The 15,886-nt window shown below is 45.8% G+C and overlaps 1 pseudogene; it reads left to right on the forward strand.

Moving 5' to 3' along the window:
- Positions 1 to 15,886, forward strand: part of LOC118372676 (disco-interacting protein 2 homolog B-A-like) — an 88,896-nt pseudogene that overhangs the window by 30,826 nt on the left and 42,184 nt on the right.

The raw sequence follows: 15,886 nt of genomic DNA on the forward strand, positions 1-15,886 counted from the left end.
AGCCCTTTCACATCTGTTACATCGGCTAGTCCTTTCACATCTGTTACATCGGCTAGCCCTTTCACATCTGTTACATCGGCTAGCCCTTTCACATCTGTTACATCGGTTAGTCCTTTCACATCTGTTACATCGGCTAGTCCTTTCACATCTGTTACATCGGCTAGTCCTTTCACATCTGTTACATCGGCTAGCCCTTTCACATCGGTTACATCGGCTAGCCCTTTCACATCGGTTACATCGGCTAGCCCTTTCACATCGGTTACATCGGCTAGCCCTTTCACATCGGTTACATCGGCTAGCCCTTTCACATCGGTTACATCGGCTAGCCCTTTCACATCTGTTACATCGGTTAGTCCTTTCACATCTGTTACATCGGCTAGTCCTTTCACATCTGTTACATCGGCTAGCCCTTTCACATCTGTTACATCGGCTAGTCCTTTCACATCGGTTACATCGGCTAGCCCTTTCACATCGGTTACATCGGCTAGCCCTTTCACATCGGTTACATCGGCTAGTCCTTTCACATCGGTTACATCGGCTAGTCCTTTCACATCGGTTACATCGGCTAGTCCTTTCACATCGGTTACATCGGCTAGTCCTTTCACATCGGTTACATCGGCTAGTCCTTTCACATCGGTTACATCGGCTAGTCCTTTCACATCGGTTACATCGGCTAGCCCTTTCACATCGGTTACATCGGCTAGCCCTTTCACATCGGTTACATCGGCTAGTCCTTTCACATCGGTTACATCGGCTAGTCCTTTCACATCGGTTACATCGGCTAGCCCTTTCACATCTGTTACATCGGTTAGTCCTTTCACATCTGTTACATCGGCTAGTCCTTTCACATCTGTTACATCGGCTAGTCCTTTCACATCTGTTACATCGGCTAGTCCTTTCACATCTGTTACATCGGCTAGTCCTTTCACATCTGTTACATCGGCTAGTCCTTTCACATCTGTTACATCGGCTAGTCCTTTCACATCTGTTACATCGGCTAGTCCTTTCACATCGGTTACACCTACATTTGGGTAATTTACTCTGCTTCAATGTGCATCTAAATAAAATAGACCTACTGAACTGTGTCTCTGTGTAGGGTACGTATTTGTATACTGAATCCCTATGTATATATTATGGACTGTGTCTGTTCAGGGAGAAGCCCTTTAGAATCCCTATAGAAGGAGACCACTGGAACATATAAAACTCACCTTGGCATTTCCTGCCTTTTCCTCAGCCAGGTTTCTAATCTGTAATCTGGGTTTAGGTCCACTGCCCGCTGAGAGCTCTTCGAGATGATACTACCCAGAAGGAATCTCATTTCTGGCCTCAGATAAAGAGATCACCCGTTCAGATTAGGTGAACCGTCAGACACTCAACCCTCAGCCCTTATCGAAGTGTTATTGAATTGTAATCTCAGCTAACCGTAAAATAACGGAAACCCTCAGCCTTTATTGAAACATTATTGAAATGTTATCTCAGACTCTGCAGGGCGGTCAGGGGTTAGTTCAACAGCTGTTCACAGGGGGAGGGAGGGAGGTGGGGGAGGAGGTAGAACAGAGGGCTTGAGGAGGGGCATATTTATCATCTGTGTTCAACAGGGGGGATAATGAGGTGAATGCACTCCAGATGGATTGTGTATGCGTGGGAGAGTGTGTGCGTGCGTGTGTGTGTGTGTGTGTGCGTGTGTGCGTGCGTGCGTGTGTGCGTGCGTGTGCGTGCGTGCGTGCGTGCGCGTGCGTGCGTGTGCGTGTGCGTGTGTGTGTGTGTGTGTGGCAGCAGTGCCTACGGAGGTGGTTGGCAGAGAGGCTGCTCTGCTTCAAGGCCAGATTCTCAGGCAGAGAACTCAGTCAGGCAAGAGAGAAGAGAGGGAGAGAGTGAGAAAAAGAGAACGAGAAAGTAGAGTGCTGACTGACACGCAATAGACATGTTCACTATAACCGGCCATCACCCCAGCTCTACATTCATCCACCTCTGTGTACCCATCCTTTCCTCCCCTAAGTCCCATTCACTCTTTCTCCTCCTCCATTTTCTTCCTCTCCCTTATCTCTCCTCTCTTCTCCTCTTCTGTCCTCCCCCCACTCTCTGTGTATATCTCTGATCCATACCATCCTACACTGGCATCCATGGGTCTCCATATTTAGTCCTCTCTCTCCCTCCACTTCCTCCTCTCATCCTGTCACTGGAGTGACACCAACACTCATCATCCAGCTCATGTCTTTCCATCCGTCCTTCTCTCTGTCAGACCACTGCCACTAGTAGCTAGGTACTTTAATCTATCACTGTTTTCTGGTCATCTCTGTTGTTCTTCCCTTTCCCCCTTTTCATTCCTCATTTCATTTGCTTAATCTCTGTCCCCCCTCTCTCAAATGGAAGTGACTTATACAAGGCCTGTGTTTGAACAGATGGGTAATACACCACACCTTGTTGAGCATAGAGGGTCATTACCAGGGTTGCTAAAGTCTGATGTGGGAATTGGGAATCCAACTACAGGCAGTTCAATTAGGTTTCTTACCCCATTTGCATTTACCATTACTTCCAGGGTTTATGGGTTTGCCTTTACCATTACTTCCAGGGTTTATGGGTTTGCATTTACCATTACTTCCAGGGTTTATGGGTTTGCCTTTACCATTACTTCCAGGGTTTATGGGTTTGCCTTTACCATTACTTCCAGGGTTTATGGGTTTGCCTTTACCATTACTTCCAGGGTTTATGGGTTTGCCTTTACCATTACTTCCAGGGTTTATGGGTTTGCCTTTACCATTACTTCCAGGGTTTATGGGTTTGCCTTTACCATTACTTCCAGGGTTTATGGGTTTGCCTTTACCATTACTTCCAGGGTTTATGGGTTTGCCTTTACCATTACTTCCAGGGTTTATGGGTTTGCCTTTACCATTACTTCCAGGGTTTATGGGTTTGCCTTTACCATTACTTCCAGGGTTTATGGGTTTGCCTTTACCATTACTTCCAGGGTTTATGGGTTTGCCTTTACCATTACTTCCAGGGTTTATGGGTTTGCCTTTACCATTACTTCCAGGGTTTATGGGTTTGCCTTTACCATTACTTCCAGGGTTTATGGGTTTGCCTTTACCATTACTTCCAGGGTTTATGGGTTTGCCTTTACCATTACTTCCAGGGTTTATGGGTTTGCCTTTACCATTACTTCCAGGGTTTATGGGTTTGCCTTTACCATTACTTCCAGGGTTTATGGGTTTGCCTTTACCATTACTTCCAGGGTTTATGGGTTTGCCTTTACCATTACTTCCAGGGTTTATGGGTTTGCCTTTACCATTACTTCCAGGGTTTATGGGTTTGCCTTTACCATTACTTCCAGGGTTTATGGGTTTGCCTTTACCATTACTTCCAGGGTTTATGGGTTTGCCTTTACCATTACTTCCAGGGTTTATGGGTTTGCCTTTACCATTACTTCCAGGGTTTATGGGTTTGCCTTTACCATTACTTCCAGGGTTTATGGGTTTGCCTTTACCATTACTTCCAGGGTTTATGGGTTTGCCTTTACCATTACTTCCAGGGTTTATGGGTTTGCCTTTACCATTACTTCCAGGGTTTATGGGTTTGCCTTTACCATTACTTCCAGGGTTTATGGGTTTGCCTTTACCATTACTTCCAGGGTTTATGGGTTTGCCTTTACCATTACTTCCAGGGTTTATGGGTTTGCATTTACCATTACTTCCAGGGTTTATGGGTTTGCCTTTACCATTACTTCCAGGGTTTATGGGTTTGCCTTTACCATTACTTCCAGGGTTTATGGGTTTGCCTTTACCATTACTTCCAGGGTTTATGGGTTTGCCTTTACCATTACTTCCAGGGTTTATGGGTTTGCCTTTACCATTACTTCCAGGGTTTATGGGTTTGCATTTACCATTACTTCCAGGGTTTATGGGTTTGCCTTTACCATTACTTCCAGGGTTTATGGGTTTGCCTTTACCATTACTTCCAGGGTTTATGGGTTTGCCTTTACCATTACTTCCAGGGTTTATGGGTTTGCCCGATTTGTCAGGTGCTATTTGAAAATATGGTTAACAAATGTTCTTACATAATAAAATCTGAATTGGAATTATTTTCATGTAATCCACAGATAATGAGAGTCGGGGGGAATAAGTGGGTAAAGAACTGCCAACAAAGTGCCTTAAAGTATAAATATTGTAGATATTTTTCCCAAACAGATTTTGAGATGTGAAGAATTCAGACAGGAAAAGAAAACCACTAATCCTAAAAGTGATTGGTTGAAATATTCTAGTATTTCTTCATCAAAGTTGGACATTTGTGTGTGTGTGTGTGTGTGTGTGTGTGTGTGTGTGTGTGTGTGTGTGTGTGTGTGTGTGTGTGTGTGTGTGTGTGTGTGTGTGTGTGTGTGTGTGTGTGTGTGTGTGTGTGTGTGTGTGTGTGTGTGTGTGTGTGTGTGTGTGTGTGTGTGTGTGTGTGTGTGTGTGTGTGCTACAGTATGAACACATAGCCGACACACAGTTTCTCCAGTGTAGCCATTTTAAATAAAGAACACACTGTTGTTTGGAAAGAAGTGGTTACAATTGTGTCATTTTTGTTCAAATTAGTCTTTGTCCACTGTAGGTTTGGTGCACATAGTAACCTACAGTCTTCAGGAGGTATTCAGACCCCTTGAATTTTTCCACATTTTCTTGTGTTACAGCCAGAATTTAAAATGGATTAAGTTTGTATTTTGTGTCACTGATCGACACACAATAACCCATAATGTCAAAGTGGAATTATGTTTTGAATAGTAATAAAAAAACAACATCTGAAATGTCTTCAACCCCTTTGTTATGCCAAGCCTAAATAAGTTCAGGAGTAAAAATGTGCTTAACAAGTCACATAATACGTTGTATGGACTCACTGTGTGCAGTAATCTGGACCCCTACAGTGTGTCAAATCGGAGGGCCTGTTGTCCGGACCTCAGGCAGTCTATGGGGGGGCCACAGGGTTCAATCCTCAGGTCGACTCTCTTCTCTGTAAACATCAATGATGTTCTTTCTGCTGGTGATTCTCTGATCCACCTCTACGCAGACGACACCATTCTGTATACTTCTGGCCCTTCGTTGGACACTGTGTTAACTAACCTCCAGATGAGCTTCAATGCCATACAACTCTCCTTCCGTGGCCTCCAACTGCTCTTAAAACGCAGGAAAAACTAAATGCATGCTCTTCAACCGATCACTGCTCGCACCTGCTCGCCTGTCCAGCATCACTACTCTGGACGGCTCTGACTTAGAATATGTGGACAACTAAAAATACCTAGGTGTCTGGTTAGACTGTAAACTCTCCTTCCAGACCCATATCAAACATCTCCAATCCAAAGTTAAATCTAGAATCGGCTTCCTATTTCGCAGCAAAGCATCCTACACTCATGCTGCCAAACATACCATCATAAAACTGACCTTCCTACCGATCCTCGACTTCGGCGATGTCATTTACAAAATAGCCTCCAACACTCTACTCAACAAATTGGATGCAGTGCCATCTGTTTTGTCACCAAAGCCCCATACACTACCCACCACTGTGACCTGTATGATCTCGTTGGCTGGCCCTCGCTTCATACTCGTCGCCAAACCCACTGGCTCCAAGTCATCTACAAATCTCTGCTAGGTAAAGCCCTGCCTTATCTCAGCTCACTGGTCACCATAGCAGCACCCACCCGTAGCACGTGCTCCAGCAGGTATATCTCACTGGTAACCATAGCAGCACCCACCTGTAGCACGCGCTCCTGCAGGTATATCTCACTGGTAACCATAGCAGCACCCACCTGTAGCACGCGCTCCTGCAGGTATATCTCACTGGTCACCATAGCAGCACCCACCTGTAGCATGCGCTCCTGCAGGTATATCTCACTGGTCATCCCGAAAGCCAATTCTTCCAGTTCTCTGCTGCAAATGACTGGAATGAACTGCAAAAATCTCTGAAGCTGGAGACTCTTACCTGCCTCACTAGATTTAAACACCATTCCAGTGTTTAATTGCTATATTGTAATTATTGTGCCACCATGGCCTTTTTATTGCCTTACCTCTCTTATCCTACCTCATTTGCACATGCTGTATATAGACATTTAGACTGTATTATTGACTGTATGTGTGTTTATTCCATGTGTAACTCTGTGTTGTTGTATGTGTCGAACTGCTTTGCTTTATCTTGGCCAGGTCGCAGTTGCAATTGAGAACTTGTTCTCAACTAGCCTACCTGGTTAAATAAAGGTGAAATATAATTTAAAAAATGGTGTTTAACATGATTTGTTAACGACTACCTCATCTCTACCTCACACACAATTATCTGTAAGGTCCCTCAGTCGAGTAGTGAATTTCAAGCACAAATTCAACAACAAATACCAGGGAGGTTTTCCAATGCCATTCATTCTAATTACACTTTGTAACACCACAAAATGTGGAATAAGTCAAGGAGTGTGAATTCTTTCTGAAGGAACTGTATGTATGTGTACTGTCTGTGGAACTAGTATTGTGTGTGTTGCATGTTGTGATTGTTTGAACACAATAGTAAACATTACTCTCTTCTTTCTCAGGTGATATCACTCAGAAGGGATATGAGAAGAAAAAGACTAAACTTCTGCTTCCCTTCTTCATGCAAACACCAGGTAAGAAACATTGACCTGTCCTCTTATCCTGGATACATCCCCCCTCTTTTCTCTTTTCCTACTTTTAGAATTTGATCCATGTGCCCCTTCGGCCTATGAGAACATACCTACCATATCCAACTACTCTTTTTGTTTGGTTTTAGTTCATTTACAAAAATCATCATGATGTTCATAATCATAGCTGTTTGGTGCTCACTGCTCCCTCTTAGTGGTACCCCCAGTCACTACAGTTTTTCCAGACTTTCCTCCAGTTCAGAGAAACACCATTATCCTCTCCTGACAGCCAGGCACCACTTCCCTCTTTAGCCCACTAATGATTGTATGCAAATATCAGCTATTCTCGGAAATTACTCAAGCGGCCCCCTTGTTTACAATGTCTTGATGACATAGGGCTCCTGATTGGCTCAGCGGTCAGTGAAAGTGGTGTCACTACAGTCCCTGGTTCGAATCCAGGCTGTATCACATCTGGCTGTGATTGGGAGACCCATAGGGCGGCACACAATTGGCCAAGCTTAGTCCGGGTTTGGCGGGGTAGGCCGTCATTGTAAATAAGAATTTGTTCTTAACTGACTTGCCTAGTTAAAGGAAAATAAATATCTAATAATAATCTGTTATGGTTAGATGGAACCCTTTTGTAAAGATCTTTAGACATTTTATTAAAATAATGTATGTTGTAAAAGCACATATAGAATCTAATGACATTTTGTAAGATTGTATCAGATTATAGGATGATTTATTTTTGAGAGTTTGCAATAGCATAACATCACTAACTGACTTAGTCACATAACATCTCACCCTCAATAACATTGCTAAATATGTGTATGTGACCAATAACATTTGATTTGATGTTCCCGTTCAAACTGTGAATGAGAGACTGATGAAGTGTGTGCAGCATGTGCAAAAAAACAAAGCAGGGCTCATGCCTTTCATGCAACTTTTTTCAAATCATCATTAGAGTTGCATCATGCAGACTTAGAATGTATTCAAAATCAAAACATATAGCCCAACGTTTGTATCACTAGGGTTGCACATTTTGGGGATAATTCAGAGGTGGAAACTTTCCGTGGGAATTAACTGAAATGTAACGGTTCTCTTTAGGTGAAGTAGAGTCAGACCAAAATGCGGCGTGGCTATTGCAATCCATGTTTAATGAAACAAAGTAAACACGAATCAAATACAAAAACAATAAACGTACCACGAAAACCGAAACAGCCTAATCCTGGTGCAAAGTAACACAGACCGTAACAAGGAGAATCACCCACAAAACAGTGACAATGACGAACACCTGCCTCTGAGAACCATACCGGGCCAAACATAGAACTAGACAAACTAGACATGTAACATTGAATGCCCACTCAGCTCACACCCTGACCAACCGAAACATACAAAGCAAACTATGGTCAGGGTGTGACAGTACCCCCCCCCCAAGGTGCAGACTCCGGCCGCAAAACCTGAACCTATTGGGGAGGGTCTGGGTGGGCATCTGTCCGCGGTGGCGGCTCTGATGCTGGACGTGGCCCCCACTTCACCATAGTTTTAGTCCCCCACCTTGTCCGCTTCCGTGGCCTCCGAACCACGGCGACCCTACTTAATGACCCCACTGGACAGAGGTGCAGCTCGGGACAGAGGGGCAGAGGGGGTCCGGCAGCAGCACCGGACAGGCGGGAGACTCCGGCAGCAGCGCCGGACAGGCGGGAGGGTCCGGCAGCAACGCCGGACAGGCGGGAGACTCCGGCAGCAGCGCCGGACAGGCGGGAGACTCCGGCAGCAGCGCCGGACAGGCGGGAGACTCCGGCAGCAGCGCCGGACAGGCGGGAGGGTCCGGCAGCAACGCCGGACAGGCGGGAGACTCCGGCAGCAGCGCCGGACAGGCGGGAGACTCCGGCAGCAGCGCCGGACAGGCGGGAGACTCCGGCAGCAGCGCCGGACAGGCGGGAGCACCTGTACGGATGAGCCGGAGAGACAGCCTGGTGCGGGGGGCTGCCACCGGAGGGCTGGTGCGTGGAGGTGGTGACGGATAGACCGGACCGTGCAGGCGCACTGGAGCTCTTGAGCACCGAGCCTGCCCAACCTTACCCGGTTGAATGGTCCCGGTCGCCCTGCCAGTGCGGCGAGGTGGAATAGCCCGCACTGGGCTATGCAGGCGAACCGGGGACACCGTGCGCAAGGCTGGTGCCATGTAAGCCGGCCCAAGGAGACGCACTGGAGACCAGCTGCGTAGAACCGGCTTCATGGCACTTGGCTCAATGCTCACTCTAGCCCGGCCGATACGCGGAGCTGGAATGTACCGCACCGGGCTATGCACCCACACTGGGGTCACCGTGCGCTTCACAGCATAACACAGTGCCTGTCCGGTCTCTCTAGCCCCCCGGTAAGGGGGGTGACTCTCGGGCTTCCGTCCGCGCTTTCTTCGCCAACTCCATTCTCCGATAACCTTCCGCGAACTACTCCATCGAATCCCAGGCGGGCTCCGGCTCTCTCCCTGGGTCGACCGCCCACCTGTCTATCTCCTCCCAAGAAGTATAGTCCATACTCTTGCAGTCCAAACCGTCCTCCCATGTCCATTCCTCTGGCTAGGAAAAACTCCCTAGAAAGGCCCAAACCTTGGAAGAAACCTAGAGAGGAATCAGGCTATGAGGGGTGGCCACTCCTCTTCTGGCGGTGCCGGGTGGAGATTATAACAGGACATGGCCAAGATGTTCAAATGTTCATAAATGACCAGCATGATCAAATAATAATAATCACAGTGGTTGTCGAGGCTGCAGAAAGTCAGCAGTAAATGTCAGTTGGCTTTTCATAGCCGATCATTCAGAGTATCTCTACCGCTCCTGCTGTCTCTAGAGAGTTGAAAACAGCAAGTCTGGGACAGGTAGCACGTCCAGTGAACAGGTCAGGGTTCCATAGCCGCAGGCAGAATAATTGAAACTGGAGCAGCAGCACGGCCAGGTGGACTGGGGACAGCAAGGAGTCATCATGCCAGGTAGTCCTGAGGCATGGTCCTTGGGTTCAGGTCCTCCGAGAGAAAGATGGAAAGAAAGAAAGAAAAAAAGAAAGAGAGAAAGAAAGAGTATTAGAGAGAGCATACTTAAATTCACACAGGACACCGGATAAGACAGGAGAAGTACTCCAGATATAACAAACTGACCCTAGCCCCCCGACACATAAACTACTGCAGCATAAATACTGGAGGCTGAGACAGGAGGGGTCAGGAGACACTGTGGCCCCATCCGATGATACCCCCGGACAGGGCCAAACAGGAAGGATATAACCCCACCCACTTTGCCAAAGCACAGCCCCCACACCACTAGAGGGATATCTTCAACCATCAACTTACCATACTGAGACAAGGCCGAGTATAGCCCACAAAGAACTCCGCCACGGCACAACCCAAGGGGGGGCGCCAACCCAGACCGGAAGATCACGTCAGTGACTCAATCCACTCAAGTGATGGACCCCTCCTAGGGACGGCATGAAAGAGCACCAGTAAGCCAGTGACTCAGCCCCTATAATAGGGTTAGAGGCAGAGAATCCCAGTGGAGAGAGGGGAACCGGCCAGGCAGAGACAGCAAGGGCGGTTCGTTGCTCCAGAGCCTTTCCGTTCACCTTCACACTCCTGGGCCAGAATACACTCAATCATATGACCTACTGAAGAGATGAGTCTTCAATAAAGACTTAAAGGTTGAGACCGAGTCTGCGTCTCTCACATGGGTAGGCAGACGATTCCATAAAAATTGAGCTCTATAGGAGAAAGCCCTGCCTCCAGCTGTTTGCTAGGGACAATTAGGAGGCCTGCGTCTTGTGACCGTAGTGTGCGTGTAGGTATGTACGGCAGGACCAAATCAGAAAGATAGGTAGGAGCAAACCCATGTAATGCTTTGAAGTTCAGCAGTAAAACCTTGAAATCAGCCCTTGCCTTAACAGGAAGCCAGTGTACGGAGGCTAGCACTGGAGTAATATGATCACATTTTTTGTTTCTAGTCAGGATTCTAGCAGTCTAATTTAGCACTAACTGAAGTTTATTTAGTGCTTTATCCGGGTAGCTGGAAAGTAAAGCATTGCAGTAGTCTAACCTAGAAGAAACAAAAGCATGGATACGTTTTTCTGCATCATTTTTGGACAGAAAGTTTCTGATTTTTGAAATGTTACGTAGATGGAAAAAAGCTGTCCTGGAAACCGTCTTGATATGTTCATCAAAAGAGAGATTAGGGTCCAGAGTAACGCCAAGGTCCTTTACAGTTTTATTTGAGGTGACTGTACAACCATCAAGATTAATTGTCAGATTCAACAGAAGATCTCTTTGTTTCTTGGGACCTAAAACAAGCATCTCTGTTTTGTCCGGGTTTAAAAGTCAAAAGTTTGCAGCCATCCACTTCCTTCTGTCTGAAACACATGCTTCTAGCGAGGGCGATTTTAGGGCTTCACCATGTTTCATCAAAATGAACAGCTGTGTGTCATCCGCATAGCAGTGAAAGTTAACATTATGTTTTCAAATGACATCCCCAAGAGGTAAAATATATAATGAAAACAATAGTGGTCCTAAAACGGAACCTTGAGGAACACCAAAATGTACAGTTGATTTGTCAGAGGACAAACCATTCACAGAGACAAACTGATATCTTTCCGACAGATAAGATCTAAACCAGGCCAGAACTTGTCCGTGTAGACCAATTTGGGTTTCCAATCTCTCCAAAAGAATGTGGTGATCGATGGTATCAAAAGCAGCACTAAGGTCTAGGAGCATGAGAACAGATGCAGAGCCTCGGTCTGACGCCATTAAAAAGTCATTTACCACCTTCACAAGTGCAGTATCAGTGCTATGATGGGGTCTAAAACCAGACTGAAGCATTTCGTATATACATTGTTTGTCTTCAGGAAGGCAGTGATTTGCTGTGCAACAGCTTTTTCCATTTTTTTTGAGAGGAATGGAAGATTCGATACAGGCTGATTAGTTTTTATATTTTCTGGGTCAAGGTTTGGCTTTTTCAAGAGAGGCTTTATTACTGCCACTTTTAGTGAGTTTGTTCCACACATCCGGTGGAGAGAGAGCCGTTTATTATGTTCAACATAGGAGGGCCAAGCACAGGAAACAGCTCTTTCAGTAGTTTAGTTGGAATAGGGTCCAGTATGCAGCTTGAAGGTTTAGAGGCCATGATTATTTTCATCATTGTGTCAATAGATATCGTACTAAAACACTTGAGTGTCTCTCTTGATCCTAGGTCCTGGCAGAGTTGTGCAGACTCAGGACAACTGAGTTTTGGAGGAATACGCAGATTTAAAGAGGACTCCGTAATTTGCATTCTAATGATCATGATCTTTTCCTCAAAGAAGTTCATGAATGTATTACTGCTGAAGTGAAAGCCATCCTCACTTGGGGAATGCTGCTTTTTAGTTAGCTTTGCGACAGTATCAAAAATTAATTTAGGATTATTCTTATGTACCTCAATTAAGTTGGAAAAATTGGATGATCAAGCAGCAGTGAAGGCTCTTCGATACTGCACGGCACTGTCTTTCCAAGCTAGTCGGAAGACTTGCAGTTTAATATAATAATAATATATGCCATTTAGCAGACGCTTTTATCCAAAGCGACTTACAGTCATGTGTGCATACATTCTACGTATGGGTGGTCCCGGGAATCGAACCCACTACCCTGGCGTTACAAGCGCCATGCTCTACCAACTGTGCTACAGAAGGACCAGTTTAGTGTGGCGCCATTTCCGTTCCAATTTTCTGGAAGCTTGCTTCAGAGCTCGGGTATTTTCTGTATACCAGGGAGCTAGTTTCTTATGACAAATGTTTTTAGTTTTTAGTGGTGCAACTGCATCTAGGGTATTGCGCAAGGTTAAATTGAGTTCCTCAGTTAGGTGGTTAGGGTTATTATTTATTTATTTATTTCTGATTTTTGTCCTCTGACGTAGGCAGAGGGAGTCTGGAAGGGCATCAAGGAATCTTTGTGTTGTCTGAGAAGCTATAGCACGACTTTTGATGCTCCTTGGTTGGGGTCTGAGCAGATTATTTTTTGCGATTGCAAACGTAATAAAATGGTGGTCCGATAGTCCAGGTTTATGAGGAAAAACATTAAGATCCACAACATGTATTCCATGGGACAAAACTTGGTCCAGAGTATGACTGTGACAGTGAGTAGGTGAAGAGACATGTTGGACAAAACCCACTGAATCGATGATGGCTCTGAAAGCCTTTTGGATTGGGTCTGTGGACTTTTCCATGTGAATATTAAAATCACCAAAATTGTGAATATTATCTGCTATGACTACAAGGTCCGATAGGAATTCAGGGAACTCAGTGAGGAACACTGTATATGGCCCAGGAGGCCTGTAAACAGTAGCTATAAAAAGTGATTGAGTTGGCTGCATAGATTTTATGACTGGAAGCTCAAAATACGAAAATGTCTTTTTTTTTTGTAAATTGAAATTTGCTATCGTAAATGTTAGCAACACCTCCACCTTTGCAGGATGCACGGGGGATATGGTCACTAGTGTAACCAGGAGGTGAGGCCTCATTTAACACAGTAAATTCCTCAGGCTTAAGCCATGTTTCAGTCAGGCCAATCACATCAAGATTATGATCAGTGATTAGTTCATTGACTATAACTGCCTTTGAAGTGAGGGTTCTAACATTAAGTAGCCCTATTTTGAGATGTGAGGTATCACAATCTCTTTCAATAATGACAGGAATGGAGGAGGTCTTTATCCTAGTGAGATTGCTAAGGCGAACACCGCCATGTTTAGTTTTGCTCAACCTTGGTCGAGGCGCAGACACGGTTTCAATGGGGATAGCTGAGCTGACTACACTGACTGTGCTAGTGGCAGACTCCACTAGCACAGTCAGCTGGCAGGCTGGCTAACAGCCTGCTGCCTGGCCTGCACCCAATTTCATTGTGGAGCTAGAGGAGTAAGAGCCCTGTCTATGTTGGTATATAAGATGAGAGCACCCCTCCAGCTAGGATGGAGTCCGTCACTCCTCAGCAGGCCAGGCTTGGGGTGGGTGAGTCCCAGAAAGAGGGCCAATTATCTACAAATTCTATCTTTTGGGAGGGGCAGAAAACAGTTTTCAACCAGCGATTGAGTTGTGAGACTCTGCTGTTGAGCTCATCACTCCCCCTAACTCGGAGGGGGCCAGAGACAATTATTCGATGCCAACACATCTTTCTAGCTGATTTACATGCTGAAGCTATGTTGCACTTGGTGACTTCTGACTGTTTCATCCTAACATCGTTGGTGCCGACGTGGATAACAATATCCCTATACTCGCCAGTTTTAGTTTTAGCCAGCACCATCTTCAGATTAGCCTTAAACGTCGGTAGCCCTGCCCCCTGGTAAACAGTGTATGATCGCTGGATGATTCTTTTTAAGTCTAATATTGCGGGTAATGGAGTCGCCAATGACTAGGGTTTTCAATTTGTCAGAGCTAATGGTTGGAGGCTTCGCCATCTCAGACCCCGTAACGGGAGGAATAGAGACAAGAGAAGACTCGGCCTCTGACTCTGACTCGCTGCTTAATGGGGAAAACCGGTTGAAAGTTTCTGTCAGCTGAATGAGTGACACCGGTTGAGCATTCCTGTTGGAGGTCCTGACGATCCATGTAAAGCAGATAAAGCGTCCGGAGTAAAAAGTTGAATGAAAAAAAGTTGAGTGAAGGAAAAACTAGAAATATAAACGGTAATTAAAAAGATAAAAACGTAAAGTTGTCAGGTAGCAAAGTAAGGTTGGCAACAAAACGCACAGCAACACGTAAACAAGTCTGCAAGTTGTGACTGGAAATGACGATGTGATCCATCACATCTCCCAAAAACCTTTTCAACATACATCTGTAAAATAATATATGCCATTTAGCAGACGCTTTTATCCAAAGCGACTTACAGTCATGTGTGTATACATTCTACGTATGGGTGGTCCCGGGAATCGAACCCACTACCCTGGCGTTACAAGCGCCATGCTCTACCAACTGAGCTACAGAAGGACAATGATAGTCTTGAAACTAAAGCTTTAGTTGTCTTCCTCACAGGCTTCCATGTCTTCTCCCTGGACCTCCTCAATTTTCACCTCTTGAACATCAGACTCTGAGGCCTCATCTTCATTGTCACTTTCCATCCTTGTTGAGGATGGCTCATTGTCAGGCTCAAAAAGCATCAAATTTGCCCGGATGGCCACAAATCTTTCAACTCTTTTATTGGTCAGCCTGTTGCGTGCTTTGGTGTGTGTGTTCCCAACCAGTTGCACTCTGAGGCGGCTGATGTTGTTGGGATTTGAAGGATGATGGAGGCAACAGGTGAAAGCGCCACAGATCCACAAAGTCCCTTCCACCAGGTGGCTGATGAGATATGTTGTCACGACTGCCATATTGCATCTCCATCCCAAAGCCCTTGCTTGGAAGTGTACTTCGCCAGACTGCCAAGAACCTTTCCCTCATCCAGGCCAATGTGGCGAGACAAGGTAGTGATGGGACCATAGGCGTTGTTCATCTCTGCACCAGACAGGATGCTCTTGCCAGCATACTTGGGGACCAATATGTACGCTGCGGCTTGTATGGGCTTCAGGCTGAAGTCTTCACGCTTTTAATGTATTTTTAAAAAATCAACAGTGGAGTGGGCAGGGCAGTACAGATTTATTCTCTTACATCTGCAAGCAGATTATGAACATCAGACAGGATGGCATTGTCTTCCTCAATCCGTGCAATGGCTACTGCTATATAGGTTTCAGGAGTTTCAGGCTGCTTACCACTCTCTCCCAAAATACATTCCAGGAGGATCCTCTTGATGGGGCTGTACATATCGGTAGACTGTGATATGGACATTTCTTGGAGAGACTCCTTCCCCTCCGGGAGACTGTCAAACATGATGACAACACCCTCCCAACGGGTGTTGCTGGCAGCTTCAATGTGGTGCTTTTATTCTTCTCACTTTGCTTGGTGAGGTAGATTGCTGCTATAACTTGATGACCCTTCATATACCTAACAATTTCCTTGGCTCTCTTGTAGAGTGTATCCATTGTTTTCAGTACCATGATTCAATGCATGAGCAGCACAGCCAATGGGTGTGATGTGAGGGTAGGGCTCCTCCACTTTAGACCAAGCAGCCTTCATGTTCGCAGCATTGTCTGTCACCAGTGCAAATATCTTCTGTGGTTCAAGGTCATTGATGACTGCCTTCAGCTCATCTGCAATGTAGAGACCGGTGTGTCTGTTGTCCCTTGTGTCTGGGCTCTTGTACAATACTGGTTGTGGGGTGGAGATGATGTTGTTAATTATTCCTTG

This window comes from Oncorhynchus keta, chromosome 21 (genome assembly GCF_023373465.1).
Source record: "Oncorhynchus keta strain PuntledgeMale-10-30-2019 chromosome 21, Oket_V2, whole genome shotgun sequence".
NCBI lineage: Eukaryota > Metazoa > Chordata > Actinopteri > Salmoniformes > Salmonidae > Oncorhynchus > Oncorhynchus keta.